The sequence below is a fragment of the Oncorhynchus masou genome, chromosome 5, assembly GCF_036934945.1.
Source record: "Oncorhynchus masou masou isolate Uvic2021 chromosome 5, UVic_Omas_1.1, whole genome shotgun sequence".
NCBI lineage: Eukaryota > Metazoa > Chordata > Actinopteri > Salmoniformes > Salmonidae > Oncorhynchus > Oncorhynchus masou.
In genome coordinates, this window is record NC_088216.1 from 51,189,850 (window position 1) to 51,213,410 (window position 23,561).

Below are 23,561 nucleotides of genomic sequence, written 5' to 3' on the forward strand. Positions count from 1 at the left end.
TCCAAAAAGTACGATCTTTTTTTATTGCGGTTTTGGAGCAGTGGCTTCTTCTTTGCTGAGCAGCCTTTCAGGTTATGTCGATATAGGACTCATTTTACTGTGGATATAGATACTTTTGTACCTGTTTCCTCCAGCATCTTCACAAGGTCATTTGTTGTTGTTCTGGGACTGAGTTGCACTTTTCGCACCAAAGTGCGTTAATTTCTAAGAGACAGAACGCGTCTTCTTCCTGAGGGGTATGATGGCTGCGTGGTCCCATGGTGTTTATACTTGTGTACTATTGTTTGTACAGATGAACGTGGTACCTTCAGGCGTTTGTAATTTAATCCCAAGGATGAACCAGACTTGTGGAGGTCTACATTTTTTTCTGAGGTCTTGGCTAATTTCTTTTGATTTTCCTGTGATGTCAAGCAAATAGGCACTGAGTTTGAAGGTAGGCCTTGAAATACATCCACAGGTACAGTATACCTCCAATTGACTCAAATGATGTCAATTAGCCTATCAGAAGCTTCTAAAGCCATGACATCATTTTCTGGAATGTTCCAAGCTGTTTAAAGGCACAGTCAACTTAGTGTATGTAAACATCTGACCCACTTGAATTGTGATACAGTGAATTATAAGTGAAATACTCTGTGTGTAAACAATTGTTGAAAAAATAATTTGTGTCATGCACAAAGTAGCTGTCCAAACCGACATGCCAAAACTATAGTTTGTTAACAATACATTTGTGGAGTGGTTGAAAAGCACGTGTATGTAAACTTTCGACTTCAACTGTATATAGCTGACAATAACAATGCTTAGTCATGGTTGGTTCAACCCCTTCCATGCAGACCAAGGAGCATAATAAGCCACTCTGGGTTCATCCTGTCGTTATCTGCACGGGGTTGTTATCTTAACTTAGTTTCCCAGTTGCAAGGATGATTTTTAGACAATGAGGGATTTTTCTACTCCTAAACTATCTCTAGTAAAACATATTCTTGTCTATGTAATGCAGTCTTTAATTTGTCAGCTCAAGCCATCTCTAATGACAATATGCCCAGATTAGCTGCAGGGAACTTCAGTGGCGACCATATAAATTCCCAATCTGACCATATAAATTCCCAATCTGACCCTCAAACCATTACGGTCACCTAATAATCCCCAGTTTACAATTGGCTCATTCATCCCCCTCCTCTCCCCTGTAACTATTCCCCAGGTCGTTGCTGCAAATGAGAACGTGTTCTCAGTCAACTTACCTGGTAAAATAACGGATAAATAAAAAATTTAAAAACAGACACTAGTAGGACAGATGTCTTACTATCAGTTAAATATTTATTGTTAACCATTAATATCAAATTGATCAGGTAAATACTTTTTTTTATCTTACACCTTCTAGAAGGTTCTCCCATCTCCACAGAGGAAGTCTGGAGCTCTGTCAGTGACCCTCGGGTTCTTGGTCATCTTCCTGACCAAGGTCCTTCTCCCCCGATATCTTAGTTTGGCCAGGCGGCCAGCTCTAGGAAGAGTCTTGGTGGTTCCAAACTTCTTCCATTTAAGAAAGATGGAGGCCACTGTGTTTTTGGGAACCTTCAGTGCTGTAGACATTTTTTGGTACCCTTCCCCAGACCTTGACACAATCCTGTCTCGGAGCTCTATGGACAATTCCTTCGACCTCATGTCTTGGTTTTTACTCTGACATGCACTGTCAACTATGGGACCTTATATAGACAGGGTTGTGCCTTTCCAAATCATGTCCAATCAATTGAATTTACCACAGGTGGACTCCAATCAAGTTGTAGAAACATCTCAAGGATGATCAATGGAAAAAGGATGCACCTGAGCTCAATTTCAAGTCTCATAGCAAAGGTTCTGAATATTATGTAAATAAGGTATTTCTGTTTTCAATTTTCAATACATTTGAAAAAATGTCTAAAAACCATTTTTCACTTTGTCAAAATGTGGAAAAAGTCAAGGGATCTGAATACTTTCCGAATGCACTGATTGCCTTGTAACTGAGAACGAAACACACAGGAGGGATGATAACAAGCTATTTTTATTGGCTGCTGCATGCAGTGTTCACACCCAATGTGCCATTGTTCACACATAGGGTAGGCCTACTAGTTACAGTATGTAAACATTTCACAAGAAATTCATATTGTATGGTTGCTTGTGAATGTCTCGTTTCCTCCATTCCTCCAAAGCTGATCACTCCATTGTATCCTTGGACTAAAATAAACATTTAGGGAACAATAATTAGAAATTAATCACATTCATCTAATTTATAATCTCAGCCATATTTGTTGAATGGCAACAAAATGACCTATTAATAAACGGTTGATCGTACCTTGCCGCCAATTTCACGGCTCTTGGCTCTCATCTTGCTGACCTGTGACTCAGCGATGTCGGCACGCTCTTGAGCTTCCTCCAGCTCATGCTGCACCTTCCTGTACCTGGACAAGTGAGTGTTTGACTGCTCCTCCTGTAAAACAAACCAACTGGTCAAATGTAACATATATACTGTACTCCTTATTATAAGACATTATGAAGTCTCAAACCTGCTTACAAGTTAAGTTATGGAGCGTTATATCTGCAGGCCATAGGTAAAGTGAAGTAAATGTTACCAAAGTAAATCTAGAATTCATAGTTGAAACTATGCCGTTTTATGGTATTTCTACGATAGTAAGAATTCAATTTACTTACAGCCTCCTCAGACTGTCTCTTGTAGGCTTTCACTTTCAGCTGCAGCTTGTCCACCAGATCCTGGAGCCTGTTCGCATTCTTCTTATCCTCCTCAGTCTGTACAAATTAAAGGACGATTATGGCTTCGGGGTCAAGATTACTCTTTACAGAGTACTTCTCATCAGATGTTGAAAGTACCTGGTAGCTGAGCTCCTTGACTCTCCTCTCATATTTGCGAACACCTTTAATAGCATCAGCTGAACGTCTCTGTTCAGCATCAACTTCACTCTCCAATTCACGGACCTTGAATGAAATAATTTGATTATAACCAAGTTATTACAGTGTATTTCCTTTGTCATTGGTGGAGTCATTAGTAGTCAGTGTGAATGTTTTCATTAAGATGATGTAGTTAGAGGTTACCCTAGCCTCCAGTTTCTGGAGTTGCTTCTTTCCGCCCTTCATGGCCAGATTCTCAGCCTCATCCAGACGGTGCTGCAGGTCCTTCACTGTGACCTCCAGGTTCTTCTTCATCCTCTCCAGGTGAGAGCTGGTGTCCTGTTCCTTCTTCAGCTCCTCAGCCATCATGGCAGCCTGCCACCATGACATTTCATGTAGAAATGGATAGGGATGTTACTTATCGGCAAGTACATTTTGCTGTAAGAGTTTAGATTTATATTATATGCTATAAGGACTCACATCAGTAATAGCCTTCTTGGCCTTCTCCTCTGCATTTCTTGCTTCCTGGACAGTGTCTTCCATTTCACCTTGGATCTGAGTAAGGTCAACCTCCAGCTTCTTCTTGTGTTTATAAGGCTGGTATTCTGAGAATGCAGCAGTCCAACACGCTCACTGGCATCAACTAGCTCCTGTTCTGCCACTTTGCGGCCTCTCTCTGTCTGCTCCAGGGCAGCCCTCAGTTCTTCAATCTCAGCCAGCATCAAGTTATTCCTACGCTCCACTATGGCTACTTGCTCCTTCATATCATCTGAGGCGCGGACAGCATCATCAAGGTGCAATTGGGCATCCTGAGGTCAAAGGAAGTAAACTCAATGATATCATATTTGTTTCACAGCCTTCCCGAGTCAAGTAGATGTTTAAAACCAATACCTTGAGTGCTCCCTGGATGTTCCTCAGCTGTTTTTGGCTTTCAGCAGCCTGGCGGTTGGCATGGCTCAGCTGAATCTCCATCTCATTGAGGTCTCCCTCCATCTTCTTTTTGATTCTCAGGGCATCATTCCTGCTCCTGATCTCAGAGTCCAGAGTGCTCTGCATGGAGTCCATCATTCTCTGGCTGTTCCTCTTGATCTGCTCTGTCTCCTCATCCTTCTCTGCCAGCTTCCTGTCAACTTCACTTTTAACCTGGGTTAGCTCTAGCTGAACATGGAGAATCTTGGATTCCTCATGCTCCAGCGTAGCCTTAAAATGTATCAAAATCGCAATTAAGTTATAGATGAGTAATAGACAACAGAATATATTGTACCTACTTCCCCTTTTTAAAATGGGCATTTTATCTGTATTCTCTTTTACCTCTGCTTCCTCCAGGGCCGTCTGAAATTCTGACTTCTCAAGCTCCACTGTCTTCTTTCCCTTCTCCAGCTCATGGATGGTCTTTCCAGACTCACCAATATGTTCAGTCAGGTCAGCGATTTCCTCTTTGAGAAACATGGAAATAGTGGTTATTACACAAGATGGTCAATTAGATTGCTTAAAGACTATTTACTCTAATAGGAATATTTAAAGAAAATGTTAAACTGCATGTAGACATTAAAGTAACTGTCTAGTGTTTCCAGATTTCTATGAAATTTGACCTATAATTAATTACAACATGAGTGAAATAGATTTCCTTTCAATTTGTTTTAATGAAGTATGTTAAATGACAGCTTTTCTGTGTTAGGATGATGTGGGCGTACCCCAATAACAGAATGGTGTGGGCATATACCGATCATTAAACATATTAATGTGAGTAGGCCGCTGATTGGCCAGCTTATGGGATGTTCACTGGACAGTTACTTTAAGTTTGATTCAGAATGTTTGGAACATACGTTGCAGGTTCTTGTTCTCCCTCTTCAGTGTCTCCAGGTGGTCCAAACATTCTTCATAGGAGTTCTTCATCTTGAACAGCTCGGTGCTGAGAGAGCGGGCCTCTTTCAGAGACCCCTCTAGCTCTGCCTGGCCCTCCTCATACTTCTGCTTCCACTCTGCCAGAACCTGGAAGTGTCAACAAGTTCATGAATAAATTAGTGACTGAATAGGTGGATTTCATTCATTTTTCCTTGCCATCTTGTCTTTCATGGTACCTTGTCAAAGTTCCTCTGCTTCTTGTCAAGTTGGGCAGCTGAAGCATTAGCTCTCTCCACATCAATCATGAGATCCTCCACTTCACCCAGCAGTCTCTGCTTGGTCTTCTCCAGAGAAGCACACTTGGAGTTTGTTGCCTCAATTGTCTCTTGTGCGTCTTGCAGACGCTGTGCAAGCTTTTTCCTGTAAAGGTATAGAAACATGTTTTTTTTCTCTGATGTTTGCCATTGTAGGTATTTTGGTCATTATGAACATGTTCAATGTCTAATTACTTGGCATCCTCAAGCTCCTCAGTGCGCTGAATGGCATCAGTCTCATATTTGGTTCTCCACTGAGCCACCTCGCCGTTGGCTTTGGACAATCCACGCTGCAGCTCAGCCTTGGCCTCCTGCTCCTCTTCATACTGCTCCCTGAGCAGGTCACAGTCATGGCGGGCTGATTGAACAGAATGGGCCAAGGCATTCTTGGACTTTCGGTTGATTTGTAGAGAAATACACCTTTCATTAGAATTTGTTCAAAACGATTTGTACACATTTTATGTATTTCTTTGCAAACTTATCAAGTGATTTATCCTACTTTCACTTCTTCCTCGATGTGCCTCTTGAGTTCCTCAACCTGCTGCGTGAAAGCTTGCTTGCCCCTGGTCAACTGGGAAACCAGAGCTTCTTTTTCCTCCAGCTGACGCCCGTATTCACCTGATTTGAAGATACAATGTAGGAAATATGTTTCTAGCAGATATATTGATGATGTTTGTTTGGGTAAGTAGTGTTTCTTTGCACACTAACCATTCTCTGTCAGCAGTCTTGCCCTTAGCACACCTATGTCATTCAATTGGCGCACATGTTCATCGTTCTTGGATTTGAGCTCACTCATTTGATCCTCAAGAGAGCGGCACATTTTCTCATAGTTTCCCTGAAACAAGTACAGTTTCAGAGTTATTTGATCATGACTTGTTTTTTTGACTTCAATATAAACCTGTTGTTTTTACCTTTGATTTGGAAACAGACTCCAGGTTGCTGGAGAGGTCATCAATCTCCATTTTGAATTCACTCTTCTCCTTCTCCAGCTTCTGCTTGACACGCTGGAGGTTGTCTATTTGTTCTCCCAGTTCTGCCACAGTGTCGGCCTGCTTCCTACGGAGAGCAGCAGCGGTGGCCTCATGCTGCAGGGTGGACTCTTCAAGATCACGACGCAGCTTCTGGAACTCAGCCTCACGCTTCTTGCTCATCTCAATCTGGACAGATGTTGCACCTCCAGCTTCTTCAAGCCTCTCACTGATCTCCTCAAGTTCCCTGGAGAGATCAGACCTCTGCTTCTCAACCTTGGCCCGAGCAGCACGTTCAGCCTCAATCTCCTCCTCCAGCTCCTCAACCCGAGCCTGAAATACATGGTCGTATATATTCAGGCCTTGCAAAGCCAACTTGAAAATATTAATTCTTATAGATTTGAATCACTTTAGTTAAGTTCTACATCTTGAATCAACCTGGAGCTCCTTGATCTTCTTCTGGAGCTGAAGACCAAGTGTCTGTTCATCCTCAACCTTGTTAAGAAACTGGCTTAACTCAAAGTCCTTCCTATGTACAGTTGAACACAAGAACAGGGAATGGAGATGAAGTTGAAGTACTTTCGGTAAAATATACGATCTTGCTTTATTATTGGTCAGCAACTTACTTCTTAATCTTCTCCTCTGACTGCTGCCTGTCATTTTCCAGATCCATTACGGATTCCTGGGACAGTTTCAGATCCCCTTCAAGCTTCCTTTTGGCTCTCTCAAGGTCCATGCGGACTTTCTTCTCTTGCTCCAGAGATCCTTCCAGCTGTTTTAACAGAGAGCAGGCATTATTGTACTGTGGTTCCACCTACATGTGTATACGGATAATGTACTACTAGTTATAACCTCTTTTTACTCCCTCAATTCAGTTTGTTTTTGCTCACATCATCCACTTGCTGTTCAAGCTTGGTCTTGGCTTTGGTCAGAGTGTTGACTTTGTCTTCCTCTGCCTGGAGATCATCAAGGACTTGCTGATGCGCCTCTTGGAGGGCTTTCTTCTCCTTGGTCAACTTGGCAATGGTTTCATCTTGGGAGGCCATCTCCTCCACTAGGTTTTTAACCTAAGTATAATCATGTAATGCTTCATTAACATGGTTGCCTGTATCTATAGTGATGCACAAAGGTTGTATTGAAAAATAGATAACCTTGTTTTCGGTGGCATGTTTCTCCTTCTCTACTTTGGCCAAGGTGAGCTCCAAGTCATCAATGTCTTTCTTTAGCTCAGAGCACTCGTCCTCCAGTTTCCTTTTCTTGGCAGTCACCTCAGCATTGAGCTCCTCCTCATCCTCCAGCCTTTCAGTTGTCTCTTTGAGTTTGGCTTCAAGCTGGATCTTACTCTTAATGAGTCCCTCACACCTTTCCTCGGCATCATTGAGGCTCTCACCTTCCTAGAGTTGTGATTATATGATATTTTATTATTTGTTCCACAATTATACTCTCAAATATAAACAGGGGTTGATGCACATTTCACTAAACCACTCCTTCAGTTCCAGATGCTACTTACAGATGCTACTTGTAACGCCAAGGCATTTCGTTCATTCAGTATAGCAACCATCTTCTCTTCAAGCTCTTTCTTCTTGGACAATGCCTTTGTCAGATCCTCCTTTGTTTTTTCAAAGGTCTCCTTCATTTGGGCCATCTCCTTCTCAGTTTCAGCACTCTTTAAAAGAGGCTTGATCTTGAAGTACAGCTTCATCCATGGCCAGGTTTTGACGTTCATGAAGGAGCGGATGTTGTATTGGATGGCGAAAGTAGACTCTCTGTCAAAATCCAAACAAATAAAAAATAGTTGGATCAAGTCAATTATAAACGCAACAACTGTGTAAACCAATGAGGATGGATAGAAATGTCTTTCCAGCAAAGCCTTTACCTCCTCTCGATCATCTTCATATACTCCCTCCTCATGAGGAAACCTCTGCACAGGGCCTGAGTCATGGTCACCAGAGAAGCCAGTTTCTCATCTCGCATCTCTTCCAGAGTACCCAACAGACCAGCTTTGAAGAACACCTGCAATTTAGTGTTTATTAGAAAAGTATTCTAAACTCAGAGGTTCAAAGAGTATTGTAACACCTTTTTAAAGGAGTAATCTCCGAAACCCAGAATTAAATATTGTAACTGCGTCACATGCTCGATTAGGTTCTGGGGGAAGATGTATATGAGAAAAGATACTAATGAGAGAAACAGTCTCCACCTCCCTAAATGGAAACTCAGCCAAAGCCCCCCCTCCCCCCATTAAGAAAACATTCCACTAAGAAATCATTGCTTCAAATTATTGCTTCAATTCTCTGCCCCCACTTTAAGCACCACCTTCACCCAATCCTGACACGTCCAAATAACCAGTGATGGAAAACTAAAGTACCGTTGCTCGTTACTAGTTGGATGTCACAGTCTTTTGACAGACGTTAACATTACAATACCATTTATGTTATGTAGTCTGTCAACAAGAGATTAGTAAGAGGAACAATGTTTTACCTTGGTGTGCCCAAACTTGTACTGAGTGTGGTCCACATCAATGGACCCCAAGAGCTTCTCTGAAGCCTTCTTGTTGTCCATGAACTGTCCCTCAGGGATGACTTTGGCATTCAATACTTTGTATCTGAAAGAAGAGAGAGTTCAACTTCATCAATCAATACCACGCAGTATTCACACAGCGGTGTTGGATGTCACAATATCTGCAACCACTGACGATGGCTGACTTTTCAAGAGTACTGTGTAATTACCTCTGCTTGAAGTCACCATATTGGATTCTGCTGGGGAAGCCCTTTCTGCAGATTCTGATGCCTTCCAGTACACCATTACACCTCAGCTGGTGGATGACCAGGAAGTTCTCCATCAGACCTTGTAGACAAATGTAATGTTTTACTCATTTATTTTCATAAAACTTAAAACAAGGTTCTTCTTCACAGGGTTAAAAACAATTTCCAGATTTTTAGCACTTACCTGGTGTCTTTGATTCATTGGGAATCAAACATCGCACAAAGTGCGGATGAGTGCTCCTCAAGTTGGTCATCAGCTTGCCCAAGTTTTCCTGAAAGTTTAAACATATTTAAACCAACATTAAACATTTCCCTTGCAAACTCCAAACTCAATTGTTGAATCTCAAACATTTTGAACAAAAGCTATTTCAGATCCACACACACCTTAAATATATTATGATATTAATACAATTATAATATTTCCCCTCTCCCATCATAAAGGAATATCCTCTCAATTTTTGATTAACACACCCTGAACAGAGCAGACACTGTCTGGAAGGAGCCACCCTTCTTCTTGGCGCCACCCTTCTTGCTTGCAGCCTCTATTTGTATATTCAAAAGATACATTCCAGCATTACAGGGATGCAAAATGTGTTAGTATTTACGGAATGTGCTAATGCCATAGCTAGGCTTTATGTAAATATTTTCGAAAAATCTGTGTGAACAGTGAACACTACCATCGGCTGCTGGAGTTACATAGAGATAAGCCAGCAGTTTGACTGAGGACTTCTGGTAGAGTTGCACAACAGAGTCATTCAGGGGGTCCTTGTTCTTGTCCAGCCAGCCTGTGATACTGTATTCTACAATACCAGCATAGTGCACAAGGGCAAAGTGGGCTTCCTTCCCTGCCTCCTTTCCTTTGGTAGGCTTTGGCTTTTGGAAGGCGGCAGTTTTGCCAAGATGCTGTTCATTCAGCTTGGTCTTGAAGGTAGTGTCAGAAGCTTTGGGGAACATGCACTCCTCTTCAAGGATGGAGAAGATTCCCATTGGCTGTTGAGAACAGAATAATTTTAATAGAGACCAGGCTTTTTTACAGTAAAATATTGATTTAAGAAATTGTTATTATGCGTACCTTCTCAATAAGCTCAATGCAGGCAGCCAAGTCCATTCCAAAGTCAATGAACGCCCATTCAATTCCCTCTTTCTTGTACTCTTCTTGTTCCAGTACGAACATGTGGTGGTTGAAAAACTGTTGCAGTTTCTCATTGGTGAAGTTGATGCAAAGCTGCTCCAAGCTGTTGTACTGAAGAAAATAAAATATTTAGGGTAGTGCATTAAGTCAGGTAGTTAGTGTAAATTGGAAGGAAAAGCGATTTGATTACCACTCACATCAAAGATCTCAAATCCAGCGATGTCCAGCACACCAATGAAGAATTGTCTGGCCTGCTTTGTGTCTAACATCTCATTGATACGGACGACCATCCACAAGAACATTTTCTCATAGACTGATTTACAGAGGGCCATAACCGAGTTGCCAACCTGTGGTACAGTCTGCCCCTTGGTCACCATCTCATTCCCGACCTTCACTCTGGGGTAGCACAGAGCTTTGAGCAAGTCAGCGGAGTTCAGGCCCATAAGGTAGGAGATTTTATCAGCCACTAAGATGGAAGGTAAAATGGTACTCTTTTTTTACAAAGATCATACTTTTTTACAAAGATCAGATATTTCAATCACCAGGTTGAGTAAATATTGATTTGATTTCATGCATGTAATGTACACCAGTTTGACAATGCCAGAGATTCCTGATTTTACCTTCTGTGCCATCAGGCTCGGCCTGCTCCTCACGCTGCTTCTGCTTGAACTTCATTGCCCCATGATGCATCACAGAACCAGTCAGCTTGAAGATGCCAATCTTCTCCTCAGCAGTGAAGCCCAAAATGTCAATGGCCTCCTGTGATTTAAAGTAGAGGTGGGCTATGTTTAAACAAAATGGACTTCCTTGAAAAGCAAGTTGATTTCCCTCTTATCCTGGAAGAACACTACACATCACTTCTTGCAAGTACACTTCCAGAAAGAAAGACACGATTCCGTGCAACATCAATCAAAATACTATCAAAATATGATTAATTATGCTAAGAACAAACAATTATGGCATGAAATAACATATGTCAATTTGACTTGCGTCAGTGGCAATGAACTCGTCCACATCACAGATACTCTTGACGGTGATTTCACCCTGACTGAGCATGGGATAGTCGTAGGGGTTGGTGGTGATCAGAAGAGCATCTGGAATATAAACACATGTTTAACAGTGATGTTATTAACCTGTTCAACTCTGACACTCTTTGGTGGCATTTTCTAAATGACACATAATATTGTATACTACCCTCATACAGTACATTTTGGTTACAAAACCATAAGTCTTAAGAACTGTGGGATTCTGATAAAGGTGTCAGAAACAATGTGACTATTACAGAGCCCAAGATATATTTTGTCCAATGTTGGGGAATAAAATATTTGAACGTCTCAGTTTAACATTAAAATATGTCACCAATTATTGTTCCAAAAGGATATATTTTATATTTAATTTTTATTAAAAAGTCATATTTTACCTAATGTTGTCACTTGAAACATGCTCAAATTTCCATAGGAACACAGACATTTTAAAAACGCAGGGCAAAGTAATCTTTTGTCTCACAGGAATCCTTTTTCGTCTTAGAGGAATGATATACTGTCCCGTCCTGACCATAGAAAACCTGTATTTTCTATGGTAGAGTAGGTCAGGGTGTGACTTGGGGTTTTTGTTCTAGTTTATATTTTCTATGTGGGGATCTAGTTTTGATACTCTATACTGGTGATTTGTATGATTCCCAATTAGAGGTAGCTGGTTACCTTTGTCTCTAATTGGGGATCATACTTAAGTATCATTTTTCCCACCTGTGGTTTATGGGATATTGTTTATGTTTAGTTGCCTGTTAGCACTGAATTGTCGTCACGGTTAGTTTATTCTTTATTGATTTGTATTTGTTTAAGTTTCACTTTATTCATTAAAATATGTGGAACTCTACGTACGCTGCGCCTTGGTCCACTCCTTATAACGATCGTGCCATATACATCATTTATGAGGAGAAAGCTGAAGTGTCTATCTATCCAGTGTGTAAATATACCCCCTGTCTGGTTCCCAGTTCGTCCACTAGATGGGAGCAAGAACTCATATGATGTATCTTGGCCACTGTTTGGTTTGGGTAGTGAGTCACAGTGCCAAAATGGCTGAACAGATTTTCAAGCCTGACATCTTACAATGACCCAAGAAATCAGGCCTTTGAAGTGATACTTAAAAAAAACAAGACACAGACAGGTGAGGAAACTTCAAACTTATTTTCCCAATCACTTTTCCTATTATAAGTGAGTGAACTAGATCAACGGTCAGTGGTGGAACAAGTACCCACTTGTCATACTTGAGTAAAATAATAGAAAATTACTCAAGTATAAGTGAAAGTCACCCAGTAAAATACTAATTGAGTAAAAGTCAAAGTATTTGGCTTTAAATATACTTAAGTATCAAAAGTATAAATCATCTCAAATTCCTTATCTTAAGCAAATATTTTTACTTTATGGATAGCCAGGGGCACACTCCAACATTCAGACATATTTTACAAGCAACGAATTTGTGTTTTGAGTCCGTTTGTCCACCAGATCAGTGGCAATAGAGATTACCAGTGATGTTCTCTTTATTAGTGTGTGAATTGCACAATTTTCCTGTCCTGCCAAGCATAAAAAATGTAACGAGTACTTTTGGGTGTCATGAAAAATGTATGGAGTAAAATGTACATAATTGTCTTTGGGAATGTCGTGAAGTAAAAGTAAAAGTTGTCAAAAATATAAACAGTAAAGTAAAGTACAGATACCCCAAATAACTACTTAAGTAGTACTTTAAAGTATTTTTTACTAAAGTACTTTACACCACTGTCAAGGGTGTATGTGGAGGATGCATACAAGGTAATGTGGATGGAGAAGGAAATGTATTGCTTTGCAATGACCATCAGGGTGTACCCTATTTGGGGGTAACCCCCAAACTCACCAGACCCAGTACAGGGACCAGAACAACTTTTCAGAGTTTAACAGGCTTTTATGTAGCCCTATTGGCATTATGTAGCCCATGTCATATTTCTGTATTTGTCTCTCACCCAGCAATTGTGGCTGGTGTCCAGTCATGAGCTGATAGAAGATGTGGTAGCTTCTCTCAGCAGACAGCTGGAATGTCACTCTAGACTTCTCCAGCAGATCTGTAGTTCAAGTATAGCATGGTTAAGTGTGTGTTGTATAACATACTTTTTATTTACATCTAAAAAAATTATGAAAAAAATGAAGATACTTACAAGTTTCAATATCGGCTGAAGCCAGCTTTCCGGTAGTTCCAAAATGGATTCTGATGAATTTACCCTAAACAGTCGAGAGATTGTAAGTAGTTCTTCAAGTTTTTAACAGGCAGCAAGTAATATGAAGCGGCATTTTAACATTACTTACAAAACGGGAGGAGTTGTCATTCCTCACAGTCTTGGCATTACCATAAGCCTCCAGCAGAGGGTTAGCTGCAATGATTTGATCCTCCAGCGAGCCCTAGAGATGACATGATACAGCAAACTTTATAAATGAAGAGTTTCATTCCAAAATGCTATACAATATATACATTTTCAGAAACATTGGTAAATTCGCTTTTATTGTTTAAAGAAATGATTAAAGAGATTGGTGTGTTTTTTCACTATCTAATCATGGCATGGGGTTGTTCAATGATATGTATTTGTGTAAAATCCATCACTTGGGCCTCCCGCAGCGGTCATGTCTGTCATTGAAAAACCCCATGCCATGGCGTCACTACAGACTCGGGTTCGATCCCAGGCTGTGTCACAACCGGCCATGCCCGGGACTCCCGTAGGGCAGCCCACAATTGGCCCAGCTTTGTCCGGGTTAGGGGAGGGTTTTGGCCAGAGGGGCTTTACTTGGCTCATCACGCTCTAGCGACTCCTTGTGGCGGGCCTGGCGCCTGCAGGATGACTTTGGTCGTCAGTTGAAGGTGTTTCCTCCGACACATTGGTACAGCTGGCTTCCGGGTTAAGCAGGCGGGTGTTAAGAAGCACGGTTTGGCGGGTCATGTTTCGGAGGACGCATGCCTCGACCTTCGCCTCGGCGATGAGACAAGATCGTAATTGGGGCGCAATTGGATATCACGAAATTGGGGAGAAAAAGGGGGGTAAAATACAATAAAATAATAAATAAAAATCTATCACTTGATGGTTTCATTTCATAGAGACAAATATGTTTTTTCTTTGCTAAATGCTCTAAATCCACCTCACTCTTAGAGAAATAAGTAGTACTGCTAGGTTTTACATAGTCAAATGTAACAAATAACTAGACTTTATTTAAGGTGCCACCAACCTCCTGTGCCCTTGACCCTAGAACGCAATTGTGTAGATCTGAAATGCTATAAGCGACATGGTGAAACTTTCACCTGGCCTATGAGAGCGCAAAATGACGCTATTACCATATGGATTGCTCCTGTCAAAATGCGTAGGGTTTCGTGATCCATTTTGGATTGGGCCATGGCCTTTGAAACTGATGGGCGTTGTGGAGAGCCGTATCAAGTGTACAAAGCTCCCCACTGGAGCCAGGGGTTTAATCCCTGCATCCACCCTTCCCACTACATCTCCCACCTGCCTGTATGCCATACCCTTAAAATATATATATATTTTTAATGAATAAGGAAGCGCACTACTTTCAGTTTTCTGCATTTGTACTGAAACAAATATAGGCCTAAACAATATTATTTATTTTCTGAATAATACATTTAAAGATAGCAAATTTGGTCATCAGTACCCACACAAAAAAACAACAATAGCATGATGCCTCTGCCTAAAATCAACATACTTTAATCTTGACATACTGTATTTGCACAGTATGTACAATAATGTGTCTCACCTTTATTTTCCCAGAAGCAGCAGCTGCTGCTTGCTCCTTCTTGCCTCCAGCCACTGCGATTGTCGCAAAGTACTGGATGACACGTTTAGTGTTCACAGTCTTTCCTGCACCGGATTCTCCGCTACGGGGAGGAAACACTCAAAATAAACACTTTACACAGTTGTTTTTCTGTTCAAAATGACTGAAGACTAAAGACTCAATGAAGTTGATACGTTCATTAGGCTGCACAGACACAGGTGCTTACGTAATGAGGATTGACTGGTTTTCACGATCTGCAAGAGGGAAAAATATCAAAGATTAGCCTATGTTGACGAGACAATAAAGAGGCCTTCTTTGTTTCAGTTCATTTAAATTGCACCAATAAGTGAGCATACCAGTGAGCATGTGCTGATAGGCATTATCAGAGATAGAGAAGATGTGGGGTGGGGCCTCAATTCTCTTTTTGCCTCTGTAAGCATTCACAACCGACTGGTCGTACACTGGGAGCCACTTGTAGGGGTTCACAGTGACGCAGAACAGCCCAGAGTAGGTCTGTAATAGAAGGGAATCATGTTTGTTAACATTTCAACTCTCCATTGATTCATGTCTTGACCGCTAGTTTATCTTTCATTTAAGCTCACGTAGATCATCCATGCTGCGTAACGCTCTTTGAGGTTATACAACACCGTGGCCTCATTGAGGTGGGTCATCATGGCCATGTCCTCAATTTTATCGTACTTTGGAGGGTTCATGGGGTGGATATCATCCTCTTTTACAGTGATGGTCTGTGCCAAAAAAATACACATAAAAGAGATGAATTATTAATCTAAAATGTTATTTACCTTATATGTACTAATCCGTTTTTATTAGAGTGCTGAGATGGAGATACATTATATCACTTACTTTGTTACACAGTGTTTTGACAGTGGCTTTTCCACCCTCTCTACTCTGGAGAACCCCTTTGAGGTACATCTCTTTGGGCTCAACCACAAAGAAAGCTGATTTGGCATCAAAGGGAGCGGCCTGGGCTGCAATCCTCTCTCTTTCCGGCTTTCGGAGGTAGATGGCCGCCGCGCCAAAGCACTGCATCTCTGAGTCCCCCATGGTGGCTCTTTACTGTTAGAATGTAATGCATTGTTGTTAACAAAGACTCAGATACCTACAAAATATAAACAATGGAGAAATATGACTTTAGATTTTCACTTATGATAGGTTACGTCAGTTGTACTAAGCTCATGCGGCTATAGGTTATAGTATAAGTTATAGGCTATTCACAGAGAATCACTGGGTTGGTGGCACCTTCATTTGGGAGGATGGGCTTGTGGTAATGACTGGAGAGGAATTGTGGAATAGTATCAAATACATCAAAAAGCTGGTTTCCATGTGTTTGATGCCATTCTATTCGCTCCGTTCCGGTCATTATTATGAGCCATCCTCCCTTCAGCAGCCTCCTGTGGTGGGTACATTAGTTAAAATGATCATTGAACAAGATGTTACAGATGATGCCTTTAAAGAGTTGGAATATTTCTCATTATTAACGTCTTAAAAAGAGAAGATAACCCCACTGTAAAGTATTGACTTCACTCTGACTAAAAGGAATCATGGAACGGTACTTGAGTGGTGGTTGGACACATTGACAGCATACAACACTATACACTAAGTTAACCTTAAGGTATGTTGTCACTTCATGACTACTATGGTAACTATTTCAAGGTCAAGGCCATCAGACTGTTAAATAGCCATAATCACTAGCATAGAGAGGCTGCTGCCTATATGCACGAACTTGAAATAATTTGCCACCTAAATAAATGGAACACTAGTCACTTTAATAATGTTTACATATCTTGCATTACTCATCTCATATGTATTTACTGTTTTCTAAACTATTCTACTGTATCTTAGTCTATGCCGCTCTGACATTGCTCGTCCAAATATTTATGTATTCTTAATTCCATTCCTTTACTTAGATTTGTATATATTGGGTATATGTTGTGAGATTGTTAGATATTACTTGTTAGATATTGCTACACTGTCGGAACTAGAAGCACAAGCATTTCACTACACCTGCAATAACATCTGCTAAACACGTGTATAGGACCAAGAAAATGTGATTTGATTTGAACTGCAGATACACAAAACAATTATTAAATTGTAATTTTTTTTTTTTACCTTTATTTAACCAGGCAAGTCAGTTAAGAACAAATTCTTATTTTCAATGACAGCCTGGGAACAGTGGGTTAACTGCCTGTTCAGGGGCAGAACGACAGATTTGTACCTTGTCAGCTCGGGGGTTTGAACTTGCAACCTTCCGGTTACTAGTCCAACTCTCTAACCACTAGGCTACCCTGACGCCCCAGGACCTAATGACAGGACCTTAGCCAAATTAGTGACTACATGTAATGCTTGCAAAGTCAAATGTTTTTACCTTGTTAGACACCAACAGTGCAGGTAGGTCTCTGGCAGCCGTTGAACAGAATACCTAAAAAGACAAAACATTTCTTTAGTATTTTACAGCTTCCTCTACATTTTAAAATGTATAATATTAAATCAGATAATGCAATATAGAGAGACTCTAATAATTAAGATATTAAGATTATAATCAAATAAATAATCAGAACGTTTAATTTAAATGTGCTTGTTATCTATGAGCAAAGAAAGACTAAACTGAGGTAGCAGTGCTGGAGCATGACTTACCTTAGCTGGGTCCCTGTCTGTCCTGATAGGAGTGGTGTCGCTTCTTATATAGAGGGACGAGTGCCCTCAGGAGATTACTACTTGATCTCATTGGTCATGTATTTTGGCTTTGTTTGGCAGTAACCTCTAGACTGCTAGTTGACGTGTGACTGCTTCATGACATATCCCATGATTCATCTCACATATAACCATGGGCGTCAGTGGCTCTCATTGTTTTGAATGATTTATTTAATTGGTGTTGACATTAAATATTGTAGCATATACAGTATATATATATATACATCTTATTTTATATGTTTTTACAAGATATGTAAATATGTGCTTTGTGGTGTGCAGTAAAAACATTGACTCAATCTATGATGAAATTTCTACAAAATCTCAAATGAGGTGTGAGGTTTTTTTGTCAAGCATTTTTAACACTCAAGCTTTGTTTCAAGTAGTGCACTGAACATACTCGACTCAAGGTTAGGTCAATCTATGGTCCTTACTCTTTTCTTTTTAAACGTTCACTGGCACAACAGAATATCCTCATTTAGCCGTGACATCTTGAAATGTCATTGGTATACGGTTGCAGTAGCCTTGCAAGTCCTAAATTGTTATAAAGAAATAAAATGGGTAATGCCAATGAGCTTGAAGTAAAGTAAGGTGGAGGGTTCCAAGAGATTATTGTTCCACACAACAGGGCCAACAGCTGTGGTCATACCAGCTCATCACATGAAGGAGGATGAGACAACCTCCCAATACGAACCCTTCTTAAGTCATTGAGTGTTTAATCTCGTTGCGTTTCTGCTCCCTCGAGATTTAAAGGTTTTCCCTTTGCGAGTAAAGTCACATTGCACATTACGTGTTTGTTTTATTTTTGTAGGTGTTAAATCTTCTACCAAAGAGTGTTACTTTGAGACGGGGCCAGTTGTTTTTCCACTTGGCACACACTGGTTGAATCAACGTTGTTTCCATGTCATTTCAATGAAATTACGTTGAACCAACATGGAATAGACGTTGAATTGACGTCTGTACCCAGTGGGTTGTAGCAGACACTAATATTGTGCTGTTCAAAATGTATCCTGTGTCTTGACAATAGATATTACAATAAATGTTTTTCACATGCAGTAAACACCGTGGAGTACCATAATTATGCTAAGAACACACAGCTCAGAACATTAAGCTAAAATGAGATCTCAATCTGAAGATGTACTGTAGAGATTGACAGTTGTCTAAGAAAGCAACAGGGTGACCTTCCTCCCACAGTTTTGCCAAGAATGTGCCATGCCGTCGCCAAGGGATCTAATACGGCACGATTTAAAACCAAGAGAAGGCTGCCAGAAGGATACGGTTTTTCCATTGGAAAGGTGATCTGATCTGAACAGTGGATAGGAGGGTTAAGAAATTCTCAAGTGGTTACCCACAGGATATAATGGTATCCTGTATTCAAGTAAAAATGTGATACTTGATATCTCCTTTGAAACACTCATTTTTTATTAGGACATATTCCATATGGCTGTGTACTGCCAAATGTTTCACATGTTTAGAAGGCTTATTGTGTTTTCAGGGACCTTGACGTGCTACTGTCAAACTCAACCACTTGAGCTTCCTTGTTTGCCAAGCAGCAGCAACTGTGCACAGGGCAGCAGACCACAGTGTCAAGTAAGTAACAACAATAGCATTTTGTTAAATTATTTAGGGTTTTGTTAATGAATGTGTTATTGCTTTGAATTAGCTTATTATACCTGCTTATTGTAATGCGCAATTTGAATGTTTGAAATACAGTTGAAGTCGAAATTTTACATACACCTTAGTCAATTACATTTAAACTCAGTTTTTCACAATACCGACTGTTAAGCTCTGGGCTAAACAGAGACAGAACTACACAGGCATCCTTACGCCTTGATCACACCTGTAGCGTCATTTCGCAAAATATCACACACCATCATCTGGATATGTGTGGTGGAAAAGTTCAACATTCCCCCTCTGCTACAATTTCTGTCAAGCTGTCTTCTTATCCAGTTTGACGCATACGTTCAATAAATCCAATGTATGCACCACAGAACCCACTGCAACTGCCTCTGCAATGCAATTCTGTTGAATTCGGAAGTTTTCATACACCCTAGACAAAAACAGGAGTTTAAAATGTATTTCACAATTCCTGACATTTAATCCTAGTAAATATTCCCTGTCTTAGGTCAGTTAGGATCACCACTTCACTTTAAGATTGTGAAATATCAGAATAATAGTGGAGGGAATGATTTATTTCAGATTTTATTTCTTTCATCTCATTCCAAGTGGGTCAGAAGTTTACATACACTCAATTAGTATTTGGTAGCATTGCCTTTAAATTGTTAAATTTGGGTCAAACTTTTTGGGTAGCCTTCCACAAGCTTCCCACAATAAGTTGGGTGCATTTTGACAGAGCTGTTGTAACTGAGTCAGGTTTGTTGGCCTCCTTGCTCGCACACCCTTTTTCAGTTCTTCCATTTTCTATAGGATTGAGGTCAGGGCTTTGTGATGGCCACTCCGATACCTTGACTTTGTTGTCCTTAAGCCATTTCGCCACAACTTTGGAAGTATGCTTGGGGTCATTGTCCATTTGGAAGACCCATTTGCGACCAAGCTTTAACTTCCTGACTGATGTCTTGAGATGTTGCTTCAATATATCCACATCATTTTCCTCCCTCATGATGTCATTTATTTTGTGCAGTTCACCAGTCCCTCCTACAGCAAAGCAACCCCACAACATGATGCTGCCACCCGCCTGCTTCACGGTTGGGATGATGTTCTTCGGCTTGCAAGCCTCCCCTTTTTTCCTCCAAACATAACGTTGGTCATTATGGCCAAACAGTTCTATGTTTGTTTCATCAGACCAGAGGACATTTCTCCAAAAAATATGATCTTTGTCCCCATGAGCAGTTGAAAACCATAGTCTGGCTTTTTTATGGCGGTTTTGGAACAGTGGCTTCTTCCTTGCTGAGCGGCCTTTCAGGTTATGTCGATATAGGACTCTTACTGTGGATATAGATACTTTTGCACCTGTTTCCTCCAGCATCTTCACAAGGTCCTTTGCTGTTGTTTTGGGATTGATTTGCACTTTTTGGACCAAAGTATGTTCATCTCTAGGAGACAGAACGCGTCTCCTTCCTGAGCGGTATGACGGTTTCGTAGTCCCATGGTGTTTATACCTGTGTACTATTGTTTGTACAGATGAACGTGGTACCTTCAGGCATTTGGAAATTGCTCCCAAGGATGAACCAGACTTGTGGAGGTCTACATTTTTTTCTGAGGTCTTGGCTGATTTCTTTTGATTTTCCCATGATGTCAAGCAAAGAGGCACTGAGTTTGAAGGTAGGCCTTGAAATGCATCCACAGGTACACCTCTAATTGACTCAAATGATGTCAATTAGCCTATCAGAAGCTTCTAAAGCCATGACATCATTTTCTGGAATGTTCCAAGCTGTTTAAAGGCACAGTTAACTTAGTGTATGTAAACTTCTGACCCACTGGAATTGTGAAATAATCTGTGTGTAAACAACTGTTGGAAAAATGACTTGTGTCATGCACAAAGTGGATGTCCTAACCGACTTTCCAAAACTATAGTTTGTTAACAAGACATTTGTGGAGTGGTTGAAAAACGAGTTTTAATGACTCCAACCTAAGTGTATGTAAACTTCCGACTTCAACTGTATATATGGCTGAGTCCAGGGATGACTTCATTTATAGATACTTACAAACAAATCAACCTGTGCAGGATGCTCCAACTCTACCTACCTCCTTCAGGTCAAGATATCTGTCTTGTCTCCTCCACTGTGACAGTACTTTCATTGTGCAACTGCTTCCTTACAACTATATGATGTTGATTAGGTCAGGCATATGAAGAGACGTTCCCCAAATCAAATGGCAAAAGGAGTCGATCCCATTCCTTGACTGTCTCTAGCGCACGGTGAGTCTTGCCCACAGGCCAGTCCGCATGAACATTTCGAAGAGCTGGTGATATCCCCTTGATTTTGAATGGTTTCCCTGTTAGTGGATGGTCGAAGTTGTGGCCTTCTATGGCTAATTTACCGTACATAGTTGCTTTCCATCCAGATACTTGATTTTTAATGTTGCACTGCGTGAACACAGCCTTAACTGTTTACACAAAAAGGTGGTGGGGTGGCCGCTTTGTTATTGTTTGAACTGCAGATTGCCCCTTGAAAGGAGTTTGACATTGGTTTGTATGACTGAGTCCACAGGAAACTTGCTTTAATAATTGGCAGCATGTATTGTATTGTAAGTCCACAAATCAACCACTGCATGGTGCTCCAGATCTACCTGACTCCTTGAGCTTCAGTCTCTAGTCTGCTCCCCTGGAACCCTACAGCCATTCAGAAATGGCTAAAAATTTGGAACTCGTTCAAGAAAAATATATTGATTTCCACACCAGCAGGTCATGTCTTTCATCAAGTAGTTCATTTGATTTCTTCAAGAACAAATTAGCATTTCAAATAGATTTTTTTAACCCCAGACCAGGTTTCTGTGTGGACCTGATATTTCCACAAGGAACAACTAGGTAAAGGATGAAAACATAATGTTTTCATTCTATCTTAAAGCTGAAATTTGCATTAGGTGAAAAAGCGCCACTCGTCGCCGCAGCGCATGTGTTATTGTTTTTGTTTTGTTGATGAAACGGAGGAGAGTAGCACTCAGTATCGTGGTAAGAAAATCATTGTAGTACATACTATGCTGTTATATCACACGTGCAATGATGTCCGAGGGATAAAAACAGTGTTCGTCGTTTGAAGTAACTTCTTTGTTCTTGTTATATAGCAAATGGACGTGGCAGTTCCATCAAATACGGATTCCAGCTTTAAGCTCTTATAAGATATTTGTGGAGAGACTTTTCAGAGGAAGATCATTCTCAAGTGCAGAGATGAACTGTAATCTAAGATGCCATTGTCGGCTGCTTTGTGTGTTTGATGACAAGCACCTAGGTATTTCTAGGTGCTAAATTCCAGAATGTCAGCTTCATCCATCACTGGCATACTGTAAGCATCTATCCTGTACTGTCCTTGCTATATGAATTCTCAACCCCTTACATGACCACTATCGTAATGTTAGGTGACAATTCCTGTCTGCCATGCACTGTTTTCTATGTGAAATGTAGGAAATTGAAAGAAAGAAATGCTGCTTATAAACAGGGCAAGGTGACCGGGGTCAATAGTTTTTGTTAAACAGTTCAAATATGACTTATGCAGATTGATCATGATGGCGAAACACAAGTATAGAGACAAAGTGGAGGATCAACTCAGCAGGTCTGACACAAGGCGTATCACGGATTACAAAAAGAAAGCCAGCCACATCACGGTCATCCTTGACACTGATCCTCAATACAGGGCCCCCACAAGGGTACGTCCTCAGTCCCCTCCTGTATTCTCTGTATACCCACGACTGCGTGGCCTCGCACAGTTCCAACTCCATCATCAAGTTCGCTGACTACATGACAGTACTAGGCCTGATCACCAACAATGACGAGACAGCCTACAGGGAGGAGATAGGCACTCTGACGGTGTGGTGCCAGGTCAACAACCTCTCCCTCAACGTTAGCAAAACAAAGGAGCTGATTGTGGACTTCAGGAGCAAACAGGTTGGACACGCCCCCATCCTCATCAACGTGGCCACCGTGGAGATGGTTAATAACTTCACATTCTGAAACGGTCTAACCAGATGGACACTGTAGTGAAGAAGGCACGACAGGTGACTCTTCAACCTCAGGATGCTGAAGAAAGCTGGCCTGTCCCCGAGGGCCCTCACAGTGTTCTACAGGAGCGGCATCGAGAGCATACTGCTGGCTGCACCCCAGACTGGTTTGGGCAACTTAACTGCCGCTTATCAGAGGGTGAAACGTGCAGCCGAACGCACCATTGGTTGCACACTGCCTGCCCTACAGGACACCTAGAACATCAGATGTCACAGGAAGGCCAATAAGATAATCAGGGACACCAGCCACCCAAGCCATGCCCTGTTCTCCCTGCTTCAATCACTCAGAAGCGGGAAGTTTCTCAGAAGCGAATGGTTTCTACCTTCAGATCATCAGGCAGCTGAATAGCCACCACTAGTCAGCTACCTGCTCCCACCCAACCTCAACTCCCTTACCTTACCTGCTACTCCCCCTATGGACATTCTTTCTCCTGTTGCTCCCCCTTCTGCTCCCCCCTTCTACTGCCCCCATGGACATTCTT

General features: G+C 41.1%; 1 pseudogene; it reads right to left on the reverse strand.

Moving 5' to 3' along the window:
* Positions 1 to 1,328: 1,328 nt before the first annotated feature.
* LOC135539793 (myosin heavy chain, fast skeletal muscle-like) lies at positions 1,329 to 17,139 on the reverse strand (annotated as a pseudogene).
* Between the last annotated feature and the right edge of the window lie 6,422 nt (positions 17,140 to 23,561).